The sequence below is a fragment of the Lissotriton vulgaris genome, chromosome 4_1 (genome assembly GCF_964263255.1).
Source record: "Lissotriton vulgaris chromosome 4_1, aLisVul1.2, whole genome shotgun sequence".
NCBI classification, from domain to species: domain Eukaryota; kingdom Metazoa; phylum Chordata; class Amphibia; order Caudata; family Salamandridae; genus Lissotriton; species Lissotriton vulgaris.
Window position 1 is genome coordinate 325915311 of NC_141691.1, and position 17875 is coordinate 325933185.

General features: G+C 49.0%; 2 protein-coding genes across 2 annotated transcripts in view; both read right to left on the reverse strand.

The window, feature by feature from the left end:
* LOC147718712 (coiled-coil domain-containing protein 160-like) overlaps nt 1-16783 on the reverse strand; it is a 146465-nt gene extending 129682 nt beyond the window's left edge. The window contains exon 1 of the mRNA XM_086918697.1: nt 16711-16783. The gene's annotated coding sequence lies outside the window, so the exon portion shown is untranslated. The remainder of the gene's footprint in view (nt 1-16710) is intronic.
* CCDC160 (coiled-coil domain containing 160) overlaps nt 1-16788 on the reverse strand; it is a 266996-nt gene extending 250208 nt beyond the window's left edge. The window contains exon 1 of the mRNA XM_086918696.1: nt 16711-16788. The gene's annotated coding sequence lies outside the window, so the exon portion shown is untranslated. The remainder of the gene's footprint in view (nt 1-16710) is intronic.
* Between the last annotated feature and the right edge of the window lie 1087 nt (nt 16789-17875).

Consider the following 17875-nt stretch of genomic DNA (forward strand, 5'->3'; position numbering starts at 1 on the left):
ATGGCAACACGACACAAAATGACTGAAGTAGCATTTCAGAAACTCTCTGTAATCAATAATAAAACTTTAAACCATGAAAGTTTATTAAGAATAATTCAAGAGCATTACAGAGGGTAAAAAAATAGCAGTCGGAAATAGGCGTAAGGCTTAATCAAATGCAGCAAGAGAATGACATGAAGTGAAGCAAAAATACTTAAAGTGTAAAGTACGACACAAACCAACAAGGGTTCAATCTCCAAAATTGTGGAATCAGAAGCCTCACTTACATCCAAAATGCATCATTTTTTTAAATACATCTTCAAAAGAAGTCAATGGATATCGCACAGTCAGTATAGGGTGAGCAAATGTAACAATGAACTTCCAAATCACAATACAGAATTATGCAACGCCATCTAATGCTATTCTTCAGCCACTAGCTTTTAACCGAATATTAATGTGCTAAATTCTAAACTAATGACATCTGAGGTACGGGTACTAAACTAGTAATAGAAACAATGGAAGTTTTATACACAATGATACAGGTAGATCAGCCATGAATTTAGCAAAAGGCTTCCTCTGTGATGTCACTTGAGATGTCATCAATGATGTTTGCAGTGATCTCACTGACCTTGTCATGAATTATGTAATATGCGAGGTCATAAGCAGTGCATTGCGGAGGCGCGAGCTATAGTTACCTCAGCCAACTATAACTCCTGAATTTTTCTGGTTTTCTCAGAATGAAATGTCAACTTAACTAGAACGCCCCTGTATCCTTAGTTTTTTTCACTGAATTTCTAAGGTTTTTAAATGCTAATTCCGAACTACCAGATCCTTGCAACCTTTACTTTTTTCATTGAATTTCTACAACTTTTAAAGTAGTAGTCACGCTTTCAGAGTGGTGGAGAAAGGGGGCAGGGCCTCTGACCAGCTCTCGGTAACCACTTTGTCTCCTGGTGCACTACTAGTTTGGTTCTTGAGGGTCCTTGGGGGCCAATTAGCCCTCCAGTTACTTCCAGTTAGACCCTTACAGTTGCACTACTGAGAGGTTGTCCAAGACCGCACACCCTTTCTCCACCACTCAGCAAACGTGGCTCCTGGTGCACTACTACTAGACTCGTGGCCCTCAAGAGGCAATGGGACCTGATCCACCAAACAGAAGTGCGTGAGAGGTGCGTTTGCAGAGTGGTGGAGAAAAAGGGTGTGGCCGCTGACTACCTCTCAGCAATTCCACTGTGTGGGGCGTACTGGAGATAACAGGAGGTCTTCTTGGCCCTAAGGAATAAGGAGTAGTGGAGAAAGGGGGCAGAGCCTCTAGCAAGTTGCCAGTTTTTTTTGTTTTTTTTTTTAGAAGGGGGGGCTGCATGGTGCCCCTTGCCTGGACCATTTTGCCCCAGGACCCCATCCCCCGCAGCGTAACCCATTTTTATTTTTTAAAAGGGAGGGGGCCGAACAGCTCCGCTCCTGAGGTAGATTTCGGCCTCGGGATCCCATGCCCCGGGGCCAGGCCTTTATATACAAAACTTTTCTAAGTTGAGGGGGTGCGCTGGTCCTCCTTCCCAGGCAGATTACTGCCCCGGGGATACCGTCCCCTGGGGCCAGGCCATTTCTTTTTTTTCCCCAATATTTTCTATAAAAGGGGGGAGGAGGACCAAGTGGCCCCTTACCCGGGCCATTTTCAGCCCGAGGAGCCCATCACTGGGGCCAGGCCACTTTTTTAGGGACCACGGGGGATCCTGAGGGCCCCTGCATTCCCTGAAGGCCTGCAGTCCCTTCTGGCACCATGCCTCCTGAAGGAGCTGGCACTGCTTTGAGGTTCAGGGAGCTGCTGACCTGCAGCTCCCCGGATCTCAAAGCAATGTCTGTTTCCCTGCTCGCTTCACAGCGAGCAGGGAGACAGACATGCTCTGCTTTCAGCAAGCAAGAGCCTTTTTGCTATGGCCTTCGCTACTGCCAAGCCATAGCAAACTGCAATGTCCCCGGGGTGGGCACTCCAGGCCATTGCTGGAGCCGGCCCTGGGGGTGGCAGTGTAAGGTATAGACCCAAGACTGCCACCCCCAGGGACGGCTCCAGTAATGCCTTCATAGAGGGCACCTGGAGGAGTGACGTGTGGCCCCACTCCTTTGTTAAGTGAACCCCGGGGAGGTGGTGGTCCCCGGGACCCCACAACAGACCCCCTTCTTTATTGTATTAGTGCCTGGGGAAGCTGCTGTCCCTTAGGCTGCGTAGGGGGGGCCCAAAGTCCCCCCACACATCATTTATTTTAGCCCCTGGGAGGAGGCGGTCCCCGGGGCAGGGGGGCTGAGCTGGCCCCTGCATTGTATAAAACAGTGCCCCGGTGAGTTTGCGGTCCCCGGATCTTTGAATAGCCCTAGGAGGGAGGCCAATGCACCCCCTCCTTTATTTATTATATACCCTCAGGACCTGGTCCACCCGGGGGATCCCAGAACCATGGCTTGGGGATGAGGGCATTCCTACTCTGCCCCCTTTTCTTTATTTTCATTTTTTTGGGGGGACTTGGTGAAGCAGGGTCCCATGATGGCTGCCAACACTTCCTGGTTGAAGTGTTGGCAGCCACTGAGAGCAGTGCATTTTTTCTGCACAAGCTCGTCTTTTTTTTCGCAAAGGCTTCAGAACCAGAGATATCACTATAATTTTCAACTTACATTTCTTAGATACCACTAAACAGATTTACACCAAATAAGCAAAAGGCACTTCCTTCCTTGACTTCCATGTCAAATTTGCTGTAAGTCCTTTAAGTGGTTCAGGCTGTAGATGTGGCTAACGGTTCCGATGGGAATTAAAATTATAAAGGCACCCTTATTTAGTGCCCCAATTTCTCAGTCCCTTCTGCACGGATCGCCACGAAACTTTCCATGACACACAGAACCTACTTTGACACTTTTTGGGGAAACTTTCATGAAGATTAGTCAAATTACCAGTTCCCATTCGTTGAGTCAGCACACAACCACAAACATAAGGTGGTAAACCTTTAATCCGGGTATGGAAGGACTTCAGTTTGCTGCCCACATAGGACAGCCAATCCCTCTGCCTGTCACGTTTCGAAAGTTCATTCTCTCTTCTTCAGAGGCTTCTCAGAATTGAATGTGTGCATTTACTGTTTCAGTCCCTTTAATGTTGTGATTACGCCCTCCATTGGCCGGTCAATGACTGCTACATTATGGAAACTGAGGTCCCGGTATTTACATCCCTCAAGGTTGCACTAATTTCTATCTTCCTTTCAAGCCCGCAGATGGGCCGCAGTGAACGGTGTCTTTCCTCGATCCCTTGTTTGTGGCCCATCGGCGCATATATATATATATATATATATATGCACACATATATTCACCACTATTCCTCCAAAAGGAACAAAACGGGTCGCACTCCACCGGTCAGTTTTGCAGTTTTTTAAATTTTCCATTACATTCCACAACAGGGGCAGATATTTCGATCTACGCGTTTCGGTATTACAAATACCTTGCTCACGATCGGAATGTAATGGAAAATTTTAAAAACTGCAAAACTGACCGGTGGAGTGCGACCCATTTTGTTCCTTTTGGAGGAATAGTGGTGAATGTTTAGCAGCGTGGTTCAGCTGCAGGGCGCCGCACCCGTTCTGAGCGCTGCACGAGCGGCAAAGGGAACCAGCAATGGAAAACAAAAATATACACATATATATATAATTTCCCAATTTGCCAAGGCATTTTCTCGCGCACTCTCGGCTTCCTTTCAATGACGGCCAACAAATCCACGCATTTCACGTTGTTTTATTTCATAACAGCTTTTACCAGCAGCACTTCTCTATGCGTTTCGGTCTCCCAGAGAGCTTGTTCACGAGAATATATATCTCTCAATATTTGAAAGCATGTTTTGACTGCTTTCCACTCCCCTGGAAGAAGATCGGCCATTTTCTATGCCAATCTACCCCAACGGTGGCAGAAAACAACTAGACACTAGGGATTTGATTGCATATGTATGCTGGGCAGCGGCCTTTGACCAAGGGTTGCTTTAGTATTGTCCACACATGTCCTGTGGCTGGCGTTTGGCTGATAGTGTGTTTGAACTGGAGATATTGCTGGTCGTGTATGTGGATTAGTTTCTGACTGGAGATGTGGGTGGCTGGCAATTGGACAGTCGTGTGTGTGTGTGTGTGTGTGAACTGGTGTTTGGCTTGGTAAGGGTCACCCCCCTCTGGGGTGCCAAGTTCTTGCCTTTGCTTTGTGCTGCCCTTTGGGGCAGATCAGAAGTTTGTGATGCCGACCTGCCCCAGGGGTAGACTTTAGTGTTTTATAATGCTAACTGTTTTATTCTGGTCATCATTTGCATTTGTGATGTTAATGTTTTATTTTTCGTTTATTGCAGTGCAAAGCTTTCGTTTTCATTGTTGGTGACTCCTGAAACGTTTTTGTAGTAATTACATCAAATGAGTATCATTGGCCTGTGTGACTTTTTTTTTCAGTTGTAATACCTGTAGCATTTTTAGCTTATGGTTTATTTATTTTTTGAAATTCACGATTGGATGTGTGAAAGATCTGTATTGTGTTGTCTTGTGTGTATTTTTTTTTCTTTCGAGTGGGATATCGTTGGTGCTTGCTGTAGCTGTGCAGAGTAGGTGCAGTTGATTCTCAGTCTAGCTGTCTGTGGCAAGTTAGAGGTATATTTTTAGAGTATCAAGTTCATTGTGTGCATTGTAGTGATAGTTTTTTCCAGATAATTGTATGTCATAATTATATTTACTGTTTGATACAGCGGAGTTTGAATTTGACATAGTGTTGTTTAGTGTTGTCTTATTGTTTGTGTTAGTTTTATAAATAAACATTATGGCTGCCTGCAAGCTGATCGTCCAGCAGGTTGTGTGTAGGGTGCAATCTGCTTCTGAACAGGACTCGGAACAGGACTCTGCATCTGAGGCAGAGGACAACTTCTGGCAGTTCATTTTCTGTTCGAGAGTGATCATCTGATGATTAATGTACTATCAGTACTGATGGAAGTGCCGCTTTTAGAGGAGGATGGTGATATGCCGGTTGTGCAGCATGAGGAAGCTGGACTGCAACCAGGGGCTGGAAGGCTCCCCATTTAGAATACTGAACCCTGGGTTGCCCCTAATATAGTTCAGCCTGATCAGCCTACCTTTAATTGTGTTCCAGGGTGTAAAGTCAAAACATAGAACTTCCTACCTATCAATTTCTTGCAACTGTGTTTTGATTATCTGTTTTAGGATGATATTGTTGAGCAGAATAATTTGTAAGCAGAACAGTGTTTTGAGGGGCAAGTGCCACCCTTATCAGCCACTCCCGAGCTACCCGAGGTGAGTTAAGCAGTTCTGGGGCTTAACTTTACTCATGGAATTGATAAGTAAGTCATTCCTGTCTTTATATTGGTCTGTGTTATGATATACTGTTGCCTTTCTCCCTATATTTTCAGCAACTACTATTCGAGATCAGTATTTGCTTCTGCAGCAAACACAACATTTTGTGGATAATGCTACAGCATTGCCACGAGATAACCCGGATTGTGACTGTTTCTTCAGGATTCGGCCTGTCCTTGACAATTTAGTAAATCATTTCTTAGAGATTTATGTACCATGGAAAGATACATCTGTGAACGAGTCTCTGGTCTTGTTCAAGGGGCTTTTGGTTTTCAGATAATACATTCCCAGCCAAACAGCATGTTATGGTATTAAACTGTATTTGCTGTGTGAAAGTACCATTGAATATGCATATTTCAAGGTGTACACTGGTAGGGATTCTTCAATTGACCCCGCTGGCTGTCCTTCCTCTTTTGGAGTCAGTAAGAAATTGTGTGGGAACTTGCCAGAGCACTTTTACACAAAGTTCACTATTTATACGTGGACAATTTCTATAAAGGTGTGCAATTATTTAAAGACTTGTTCAGAGTGTGCACTGTGTCATGTGGCACAATCGTCTCTAATCATAAAGGTTACCCCAAAGAGATGTGTGTAAAAAACTAGAAAGGGGACAGAGCTGTGCTTGCGTAGTAATGAATTTCTTGCTGTGAAATATTCAGACAGAAGAGATGTCCACATGCTGACAACTTATCATGATGGAAGTACTGCGCCTGAGACTGGGGTCGGGTTGCAGAAGTGTGGAAAACAGTGTGCATTCTAGACTACAACAAGCACATGAGTGGTGTAGATCAAAGGTTGAAACCTTACAATGCTGCTAGAAAGTCGTATATGTGGTGTAAGAAGTAGACTATTTCATTTAGCATCCTTCAAAGATTACTTTGTTTTCAAGGATCGTACTCCAGACTCAAAGATGACTTTGTATTGTTTCAGCAGAACCAACACATTTTAACTGCTGCGTGGCTTGCACCCGTCGCAAAGACCCGTATTACCGCTGCAACGCCTTCAGAACTGCCACTGGGCCACACATGTTCAGTAGGCCTAACTGGGTCCCTGTAGCTGGCCCGCAGTCAATCGTGGTCGGCCTGAACTTGTGACTTTGTCCTGGTCTGGTGCAAGCAGATATCCACAGCTGGCACTTTACCCCTTTTGGCACTATTTTCTCAAAAAACTTTCAATTTCAATATCTCCGGTTCTACTAATTGGATTTGTGTCATTTTGGTCTTGTTTTAATAATTAAATTAAGCTCTAGTTTTCCAACATGGAGTGTGTTGGACCCGTCTGCTTCTGAGAGTCCCCTCACCACTATGATTTATTTTGTTCCCCTGTACCTCCAAAAATTTTTCGCTTTTTATTTTTGTCTACCAGGACTTTTTGTGTGATTGTCTCATGGGGCTAGATGTTCCTTGACACTCAGTTACTCACGAGGTTTCTGGCACCTATGTACAAGGCACCTGGCGAAACCTGTGAGCCTGGAAACGGAGGTTGACAACCTGTGTGTGTGTTCAAACTTAAAATGGTGGACACATATTTCTCTCATGTGAGTGACTCCCATTGGAGCCTACATGAACTTTGGCCTTTTGAGGTTTTGGCGCCCTTTTGCTTGGCGCGCATTCCTGACAGGAATTCCTTTAGTTTCTTCAGGAACACAAAATGGCTGCTCCAGAACCCCAGGATGGTGGCTCTGAAGGACCAGAAAGTACCTCAAAAGTGCCATGTCATGGGCCTACCCAGAGAAGGTTCTAGAACCTTCTGGCTCGTGCTAGCACCCCAGGGCACTGGCTATATAAGGACCAGACCCTGGCGGCCATTAGAGAGATGAAGATCATTCCTGATTTGACCTTGACAAGGAAGGAGTTCTAGACTGACACCAGATTGACACCTGCCCTGTTGACCCCTAAGGCAGCTGGTGACAAAGGCAATAGTGCAGCTAAGGTTGCTGGCGTTGGATGTGACTGGCGTTCCAGTCAACAGCGTGGGCGGTGACCTAGCGCCTGTAGCGCCTGCCCAGCGACCGCCTTGAATTCCCCAAAAGACTGTGGCCAAGTTCGAGTGCCTCTCCGCCCCCCCCGGTGGCTGAAGCGGCTGTGGAAGCGAGTCGCTAGGCGAGAGTGACGTCGCCGCGATCGTGATCCCCCCTGAAGTGCCCCCTTCGTGAATAGCGCCTACCGCGAGGAGCTCGGACGTCTCCGAGCCCCATCTGCGAAGAGCGCCTCCTGCGTGGACCGAAGGTGAGGTGGTGCGCCGGGGCGGGGAAGGCCAGCCTGCATTGGGCGGGACTAGCGAGTCAGCCCCTCCTTGTTGACCCGGGAGCTGAAGCTGTGGGCGGGAACCACCCCGAAGAAGGAAGTCGGAGGGAGGTCTGTGGAGCCCCTGCGAGCCCCGTTGCTGGCTAGAGAAGTACTGTGCTTGACTGCATCGTCCGCTACAGCTGATGTGAGGTGGGCCGTGTGTTCCGCTAAAAGACTGCGGTGTGTGAGAGCTAAACAGCGGCATTACTTTGACTGAACTGTGGAGTTTTTGCGACCTCCCCGGCAGCCCGTTCGTCGTCTTAAGACTCTGAACTGGTGCCGCCAGGGTTCTGAGGGTGAACCAGCCCTGTAGGCGAATATTGACCCCCAGCGCCAAGTATAGGTCCTCTCCCGGTGGCAGCCGAGTGTGAATGAGCTGCTAAATGTATTTCCTTGCTTTCTAGATACACGCGTGTGCATCGAGCGGTTACAAAAGAGTCCCAAAAGTAGTTCTGTATCCCGAGAAGCCTGAAAGCCTGTCGGGCTGTCCAACTAACTGTAAGAGTAATCTCTCCTTTCTCCACACTGGAAAAGTGACTGTATTTAAAAGTGATTAATTGGTGGCAGCGATACCAGTCATTGGTGATAACTAAAGTGATATTTAGTCCAGTCATTATTGTGCTAGACATTGCTGATATTTATTGTGATATTTATTCTGGTCATTGATATTATTTATTCTATTTATTCCAGTCAATGCTAAATTAATATTTATTCTACTGTATTCATATCTGCTATTTATCCAGTGTATTTATTCCTTAGAGTCCAACTATTTATTTATTTATGAGAAACCAGTATTCCATTGAACAAATGCTTACCAGAAATGTAACTGTGAAACCCTAAGTGAATTTGCTACAAACCCAGAGAACTTTTATATAAATGAATCGTATTTTTCCATAACAGTGGTGTGGTGTCCTTCTTTTTGTGTGGTGTACAGGGGGTTATTATCGGGTCCAAGCTGGCTTAACACTATAGCCTTCACCTGCCTAGCCACTCGAGTCAAGCTACCTTCCCCCTTTATGCTGGGCTTGCCCGCGCAGGTCCAACATAAAATTGGTGGCACAGCGGTGGGATTGCGAGCCGTGCTTGTTGTGAACCCCATAATAATTCAGTGTGCCCCACAGGTACACACCCGGAGTTTTCTCCCAGCGGCCCTCTAATTTATCGTTTTGTTTTTTCTAAATTCTTGTCTGGTGGTGGGTGGAAGTGACCCTCAGTTGTCCTTACCTTACAACCTACTTCGTGGTAGTGGTCCACACTTTTCGCTGACGAGATGGAATTCAATATGTCAGAGTTGGAGACCTATACTGTGGCGCAACTCAAGGATTTCTGTCAGGAAAGGGGTGTGTTCGTCAGGCGAGGGGCCAAAAGAGAGGAGCTCCGTACTAGTCTGCGAGCCTGGGTGGAGGCACACATGGAGGGAACGGTGGAGGAGGAGGAATTTGACAGAGATACTGTTGTTGAGGTAGTGACTGCAGGTCCCCCGGGGGTGGGTGAAATGTCAATTAGCCCCAAGGAAACTTCACGGGAGGGCAGCAGTGTATCCTCTAGAGGGTTGTCTGAAACTGAATTGGCCGACAGGAGGGAAGAAAGACATCTGAGGTTAGAGTTGGCTAGGTTGGAGCTGGAAGGGAGGAGGATGGAACACGAGTTCAGGCTAAAGGAACTTGACCTCAAGTCCCGTAACAACACTCCGGAGGGTGTCGAGTCTCAGGAATTTGCCAGGGAGCCCAGACCTCATTTACCTAAGGACGTGGTCGCCAGCTACACTGCTGGAGACGACATTGCTAAATGGCTGACAGCCTATGAGGTCTCCTTAAGAGCCCATGGGATCCATGAGAAGCATTGGGGTGGTGGATTGTACCGGTACATGCCTCCGACAGGTAGGGATGCCTTATTGGCCCTCGACCGGGAGGAACAGGTAAATTACCCCGCCATGAAGGTGGCGCTCATCAGGAAGTTTGGGTTGACCCCCGAGAAATACCGGCAAAGGTTCAGGGGCAGCCACAAGCTGAGCTCACAAAATTGGGTTGACTTCCTGGATTATGCCAAGAAAGCCCTGGAAGGGTGGGTCCAAGGTAGTGAGGTGGAGGACTATCACGGGTTGTATGACTTGATACTCAAGGAACATCTACTCGAGAAATGTCTTCCCGAGCTGAGGCAACACCTGGTAGACAGCAAACTTACTTGCCCCCGTAAGCTTGCTGAGGAGGCGGACGTCTGGGTAAGTACCAGAGTGTCCACAAGGGGGACGGGAGGAGAAACTCAGAAGTCCGGACAGGGCGCTCCCCAGAGGAAAGAGGGGGGAGATAACAAGAAGCAGGAGTTCTCCAAAGGCCCCCAAAATAGCTTTAAGGGGAAAAACACCTTCTCCAACTCTAAGGCTAACCCGCAGAAGAACCCTAATCCTGGCCAGAGTCAGCAGCCAAGGGTTGTCCATTGCTTTGAGTGCGGTGGTATTGGACATTATAAGGGAGACGTGAAATGCCCAAAGAGACCACCCCCTCCCACTGGAGGAAAGGCCCCGGGAGTCGCTAGTGCAGCGCTTGGGGAGGAGATGTCCTTGAGTAAGGGAAGGGAGTGGGCGGGAGTCACCTTAGTGTCCCTGGGTAATCGGGAGATGGTTCCAAAGATCCAGGTGCCCGCGAATACTGCCAAGTATGGGCAATGGGTCACCATCAATGGCCATAGAGGGGAGGCTCTGAGAGATACAGGAGCCAGTGTGACTATAGTTAGGAGTCATCTGGTATCCTCAGAGCAGGTGATTCCAGGCGTACTTCATCCGGCCGCGATGGCTGACGGCCGAACGAGCCACTATCCTGTGGCCGAGGTTCCCTTTGAGTGGGGAGGGGTTGCAGGTTCACTTCGAGTTGCCGTAAGCCCCGCCGTGCCAGTCGATTGTTTGCTGGGCAATGATATGGAGCACAATGCTTGGAAGGAGGTGGAATACCGGACTCATTCTGAGATGCTGGGTACACCTGAATGGGCCTGTGTGAGTACCAGGTCGGCGGCTGCTCAGAAGGAGAAGTCGCGTGGGTTGGAGCCTGGAACAATGGCCCACCCAGCTGCCGAAGAGGGAGCATCTCGAGGACAGGAGGAGCCTGCCTCGGTGTCCATGCCCCGTGAGACGGATAGGCCACCGGAGGAGGTGGACCCGGAGTCCGCGGAGGAGGACATGGTTCCGTTGGAGGACCTGCCTATCCCTGCCGAGTGGCGAGTGGAAGGAGGACCGTCCAGGGAGGAACTGAGCAAGGGACAGAGGGATTGTCCCACCCTCGAGGGTCTGAGGCAACAGGCTGAAGCCCAGGCAGCAGGTAACCAGTCTGGGAACTATCGTGTTTACTGGGAGGATGGTCTCCTCTACAGTGAGCCCAGGGCGCCAGTGCACGGATTGTCACGGGCCCTGGTAGTCCCACAGTGTTACCGAGCCTTCTTGCTAGAGTTGGCTCATGAGATTCCATTGGCAGGACACTTGGGTCAGGACAAGACCTTTGCCCGGCTTGTCCCCCACTTTTATTGGCCTCGGATGAGGGTGGCGTCCGACACATATTGTCGGACGTGTGTGTCATGCCAAGCCAGTGGGAAAACAGGGATGAAGCTAAAGGCTCCCCTGGAACCACTTCCCGTCGTTGGCACCCCCTTTGAAAGGGTGGGCATCGACATTGCTGGGCCCCTTGATCCACCGACATCATCCGGTCACAGGTTTATCCTGGTACTGGTGGATCATGCCACAAGGTATCCAGAGGCTATACCTCTGAGAACCATCACTGCACCGGTGGTGGCGAAGGCCCTGATGGGGATCTTTACCCGAGTGGGTTTCCCCAAAGAAGTTGTGTCTGACAGGGGGACCAACTTCATGTCAGCATACATGCGGGCAATGTGGAAGGAGTGTGGAGTGACCTACCGGTTCACCACTCCTTATCACCCACAGGCCAATGGCCTCGTGGAGAGATTCAACAAGACGTTGAAGGGTATGATCAGAAGTCTACCCGAAAGCCTGCGGAGGAAATGGGACGTCCTCCTACCCTGTTTGCTCTTTTCCTACAGGGAAGTGCCACAGAAGGGAGTGGGTTTCAGCCCCTTCGAGCTTCTGTACGGGCACCCTGTACGTGGACCTCTCAGCCTGGTGCGAGACTCCTGGGAAAAGTCTCCCCGGAAAGTCCCCCAGGATGTGGTGAGCTACATGCTGGCCTTCCGAAGCCAAATGGCTAAGTTGTGGAAGCAGGCTTCTAACAACTTGGAAGCCAGCCAGTCTGTGATGAAAGCGTGGTATGACCACAATGCTCACCCGGTGGAGTTGGAGCCTGGCCAGAAGGTGTGGGTGATGGAGCCTGGAGAGCTGAGTGCCCTCCAGGATCGGTGGACAGGCCCCTTTGAGGTGTTGGAAAAGATGGGCAAGGCCACCTATTTGGTGGACGTGAAAACCCCTCGGCATCCGCATCGGGTGTTACATGCCAACCGCCTCAAACCCCACTACGAGAGGCCCGAAGTCACGTTAATCATGGTGACTGATGGATCGGAGGAAGAGGACACTGAGCCTCTCCCCGACCTGTTTGCGTCTCAAGAGAAGGATGGGTCAGTGGAGGGAGTGAAACTCTCACCATCTTTGACTTCTGAGCAGCAGGAGGAATGTCGCCAGGTCTTGGGGTCATTCGCTCCTCTGTTCTCCCTTGTTCCGGGTAAGACCCACCTGTGTACCCATGATGTGGACACAGGAGACAGCCCACCAGTGAAGTCCAAGTCTTACCGGCTGTCTGACAAGGTGAAGGCCAGCATCCGAAGCGAGGTAGCCAAGATGCTGGAGCTAGGAGTCATCGAACCCTCAAGTAGCCCTTGGTCTAGCCCGGTGGTTTTGGTTCCCAAACCTACGCCACCTGGCACCACGCCCGAATTGCGATTCTGCGTGGACTACCGAGGACTCAATTCGGTCACGAAGACCGATGCTCATCCGATCCCTAGGGCGGATGAATTGATTGACCGGTTGGGAGCTGCCCAATATCTCAGTACCCTTGACCTCACCGCAGGGTATTGGCAGATTCCCATGACTGATGGAGCCAAGGAAAGGTCAGCCTTCTCCACACCTGATGGACACTACCAGTTCTGTATGATGCCCTTTGGGCTCAAGAACGCTCCTGCAACATTCCAGCGACTGGTGAACATGATCCTCACCGGAATGGAGTCCTTCTCAGCTGCTTACTTAGATGACATCGCTGTCTTCAGTAACAGTTGGGAGGATCACTTGCAGCATTTGCAGGCTGTTCTCCAGGCCCTGGAACGGGCTGGCTTAACGATCAAGGCCAGCAAATGTCAGATTGGGCAGGGGTCGGTGGTGTACTTAGGTCACTTGGTGGGCAGGGGAGCGGTGCAACCCCTTCAGGCAAAGATTGAGGCAATCATGGCCTGGAAACCCCCCAAGACCCAGACTGAGGTCCGAGCCTTCCTGGGCCTCACAGGTTACTACAGACGGTTCGTGAAAGGGTATGGCACTATCGTGGCACCCCTTACAGAACTCACGTCCAAGAAGCAACCCAGGAGAGTCATTTGGACGGAGGCTTGCCAGCGAGCCTTCGACACTCTGAAACAAGCATTGTGTAAAGCTCCAGTCCTGAAGGCTCCAGATTTCACGAGAGAGTTCATTGTCCAGACAGATGCATCCGACATTGGCATTGGGGCGGTGTTATCGCAACTCAATGAAGAGGGTCTGGATCAACCCGTGGTCTTTCTGTCACGAAGACTGCTTCCCCGGGAACAGAAATGGAGTACCATTGAGCGGGAAGCCTTTGCGGTGGTCTGGGCACTGAAGAAGTTGCGACCATACTTGTTTGGCTCGCACTTCCTGGTTCAGACAGACCACCGACCCCTTCGTTGGCTCATGCAAATGAAGGGGGAAAACCCCAAACTGTTGAGGTGGTCTATCTCCCTACAGGGAATGGACTTTCGGGTGGAACACCGACCCGGAGTTGACCACGCCAATGCAGACGGTCTCTCCAGGTATTTCCGCCTTAGTGTTGAGAACTCCCAAGGGGTTGGGTAGCTCTCCCCACTTTCAGCTGGGGGGGACGCGTGTTGGACCCGTCTGCTTCTGAGAGTCCCCTCACCACTATGATTTATTTTGTTCCCCTGTACCTCCAAAAATTTGTCGCTTTTTATTTTTGTCTACCAGGACTTTTTGTGTGATTGTCTCATGGGGCTAGATGTTCCTTGACACTCAGTTACTCACGAGGTTTCTGGCACCTATGTACAAGGCACCTGGCGAAACCTGTGAGCCTGGAAACGGAGGTTGACAACCTGTGTGTGTGTTCAAACTTAAAATGGTGGACACATATTTCTCTCATGTGAGTGACTCCCATTGGAGCCTACATGAACTTTGGCCTTTTGAGGTTTTGGCGCCCTTTTGCTTGGCGCGCATTCCTGACAGGAATTCCTTTAGTTTCTTCAGGAACACAAAATGGCTGCTCCAGAACCCCAGGATGGTGGCTCTGAAGGACCAGAAAGTACCTCAAAAGTGCCATGTCATGGGCCTACCCAGAGAAGGTTCTAGAACCTTCTGGCTCGTGCTAGCACCCCAGGGCACTGGCTATATAAGGACCAGACCCTGGCGGCCATTAGAGAGATGAAGATCATTCCTGATTCCTGATTTGACCTTGACAAGGAAGGAGTTCTAGACTGACACCAGATTGACACCTGCCCTGTTGACCCCTAAGGCAGCTGGTGACAAAGGCAATAGTGCAGCTAAGGTTGCTGGCGTTGGATGTGACTGGCGTTCCAGTCAACAGCGTGGGCGGTGACCTAGCGCCTGTAGCGCCTGCCCAGCGACCGCCTTGAATTCCCCAAAAGACTGTGGCCAAGTTCGAGTGCCTCTCCGCCCCCCCCGGTGGCTGAAGCGGCTGTGGAAGCGAGTCGCTAGGCGAGAGTGACGTCGCCGCGATCGTGATCCCCCCTGAAGTGCCCCCTTCGTGAATAGCGCCTACCGCGAGGAGCTCGGACGTCTCCGAGCCCCATCTGCGAAGAGCGCCTCCTGCGTGGACCGAAGGTGAGGTGGTGCGCCGGGGCGGGGAAGGCCAGCCTGCATTGGGCGGGACTAGCGAGTCAGCCCCTCCTTGTTGACCCGGGAGCTGAAGCTGTGGGCGGGAACCACCCCGAAGAAGGAAGTCGGAGGGAGGTCTGTGGAGCCCCTGCGAGCCCCGTTGCTGGCTAGAGAAGTACTGTGCTTGACTGCATCGTCCGCTACAGCTGATGTGAGGTGGGCCGTGTGTTCCGCTAAAAGACTGCGGTGTGTGAGAGCTAAACAGCGGCATTACTTTGACTGAACTGTGGAGTTTTTGCGACCTCCCCGGCAGCCCGTTCGTCGTCTTAAGACTCTGAACTGGTGCCGCCAGGGTTCTGAGGGTGAACCAGCCCTGTAGGCGAATATTGACCCCCAGCGCCAAGTATAGGTCCTCTCCCGGTGGCAGCCGAGTGTGAATGAGCTGCTAAATGTATTTCCTTGCTTTCTAGATACACGCGTGTGCATCGAGCGGTTACAAAAGAGTCCCAAAAGTAGTTCTGTATCCCGAGAAGCCTGAAAGCCTGTCGGGCTGTCCAACTAACTGTAAGAGTAATCTCTCCTTTCTCCACACTGGAAAAGTGACTGTATTTAAAAGTGATTAATTGGTGGCAGCGATACCAGTCATTGGTGATAACTAAAGTGATATTTAGTCCAGTCATTATTGTGCTAGACATTGCTGATATTTATTGTGATATTTATTCTGGTCATTGATATTATTTATTCTATTTATTCCAGTCAATGCTAAATTAATATTTATTCTACTGTATTCATATCTGCTATTTATCCAGTGTATTTATTCCTTAGAGTCCAACTATTTATTTATTTATGAGAAACCAGTATTCCATTGAACAAATGCTTACCAGAAATGTAACTGTGAAACCCTAAGTGAATTTGCTACAAACCCAGAGAACTTTTATATAAATGAATCGTATTTTTCCATAACAGTGGTGTGGTGTCCTTCTTTTTGTGTGGTGTACAGGGGGTTATTATCGGGTCCAAGCTGGCTTAACACTATAGCCTTCACCTGCCTAGCCACTCGAGTCAAGCTACCTTCCCCCTTTATGCTGGGCTTGCCCGCGCAGGTCCAACAGAGTGGGATTCTCTTTGTGTTGTGTTTTCACAGTTCGAAGTGTTGCACAAATACTTAACACATTGCCTCTGAGTTATGCCTGACTGCTCTGTGCCAAGCTTCCACGGGGTTCAGCACAGCTCAATTTGAGGTTTGCGTGTGCAATACTCCGACAAGGATTGTGGTTCCTGCTTGGCTAGGGCTCACACCCCAGTCAACCAACAACATTTCTTCTATACACCTATGAATATTACTGCATCTGATCAGCTTAACAAATAGTTTTCAACTGTTTAAAATGGCTTCAGGTACATCGTCAGACTTCATATCAACACAAGTATTTAACCCCTTCTGGTCGGGTTTTGCTACTTAATGGTCCTTTGGTATAAGCAGCATCATAATCGTACATGTCAAAATTTGGGAACATCTTAAATGGGAGATTTGCAAATCAAACATCTGGAGAACTAATGCAGGATAGCGTTTGGGAAAATAAGAGGAAAAAAATGAAACCTGGGGGGGGGCTGACTTTATCTGGTGACTTAAAAAAGAACGGCCTTTGGCATGCATGGTCATTTGATTACCTCATTAAATTACCTTGCATCGCAGGAATTTCTAAGGGCGAGAGAGCTAAAACGGCATCATTTCCAGCTTTAAAAAAAAGATCGTGAGTCTCCAGGCTAAGTTGAGAAAGTTGGCTTATATGTCAATTTGGTTTCAACATTTACTTGCCTTGGTGTGGAAGGCAATAAAAGCGGGATAAAGCTAAAATAACATATTAATAAAAAAAAATACGAAAGTCTCCAACTTAAAGCGAGAGCGTTAGCATGTGAGGAACGTGCGGCGGTGTAATCAAGCCCAACTACAACCCCAAAATCTAAACGACAACCCAGAACTAGAAAGGAGTGACGTCCTCCTCATTAACTTTGAATTCCTTTGTCAACACTATTACGACACCAAAGCACATACCAAACGTCAACGTGGGATGATTTCCGCCGCAGTAGAAATAAATGCGTTCCTTTTGTTGCAGGGTCGATCTTGCCTTCCATTCTCGTCTTAATCTGTTTCTTCACGAACAAACTCCATTACGTGAGGCAAAAAAAGGTTGATGTTCCCGGGGGTATCCTCACCCTGCTGCCATGTATTATGAAACAGGCACAGGAGAGCATGAGCTCTAAGCAGGTCCGGAAGTGTGAGGCATGGCTGTTTTCAGTTACTATGGCAACGCCATTCAGCTCGACACATAATGGCTGAAATTAAAGGGACAGGGAGCTGGTACGAGAGCTGTCTGCACAATGCTGCCTGTTCGTATTACAGCGCCCACTAGCTCTAAAAACGGTACCGCAACACGCAGGAACAAAAAATACAGGCTGTTTTTATTAAGAGCGCACTTCGTGATCTCTTCTGTTTCCGGGCCCACGTGCAGTTGCTCTGCATTGGTAAACGTTTCGGATTTCCGTGTTTCCAATTGGCTTGCAACTAGATTTGCCACCTTTCCGAGCGAAAAATTGCGCCCATTTGCTGTTGTTTTAACCCTACAAAGGCCTGGACGTGATACTAAATACGACTGTACATAAAATTGTATGTATAAATAATTAACATATCTTTTCTGTCTTTGTTCTGCTTAATTAGAGGAGAGGATGTGGTCTGACGGCTAGACTGCCGACTTTGGAGCTAGGAAAGCAACATTCAAGCCTGGGGGTCGCTTCCACATCCTGTCATTCTGGGCAAATCACTTAATTTCACCGTGCCTACCAAAAAAAACCAAGCATTTGCAATGCAATCGGTTTGGCCCTTTGGACCATATATGTATTTAGCGACCGACGGACTGTTGGTAGCGATGCACAAGTTACTACTTGTGTAACGATATATCTGTAAGAGACATTAGTTAGTGATAGATTCCTTACCTTAGAATATCCCCAGGCGTCAGACTGGATCCGGAAAGTTTTGCGTAGCAGTACCCTTGCGCGTCGGTAGGCGTCGTCTGCGGCTCTGCGTCCGTCGTCGGCGCCGTGATGACGTCGTCGGAGTACTTAGACGCCGCCTCCGCGTGCTGACGTCAGTTCCTAGCCACAGCTTTTCCGCGCCAGAAGCGCAGAGCCATGACAAAAACCGACACTGGTGCCAAGAAACT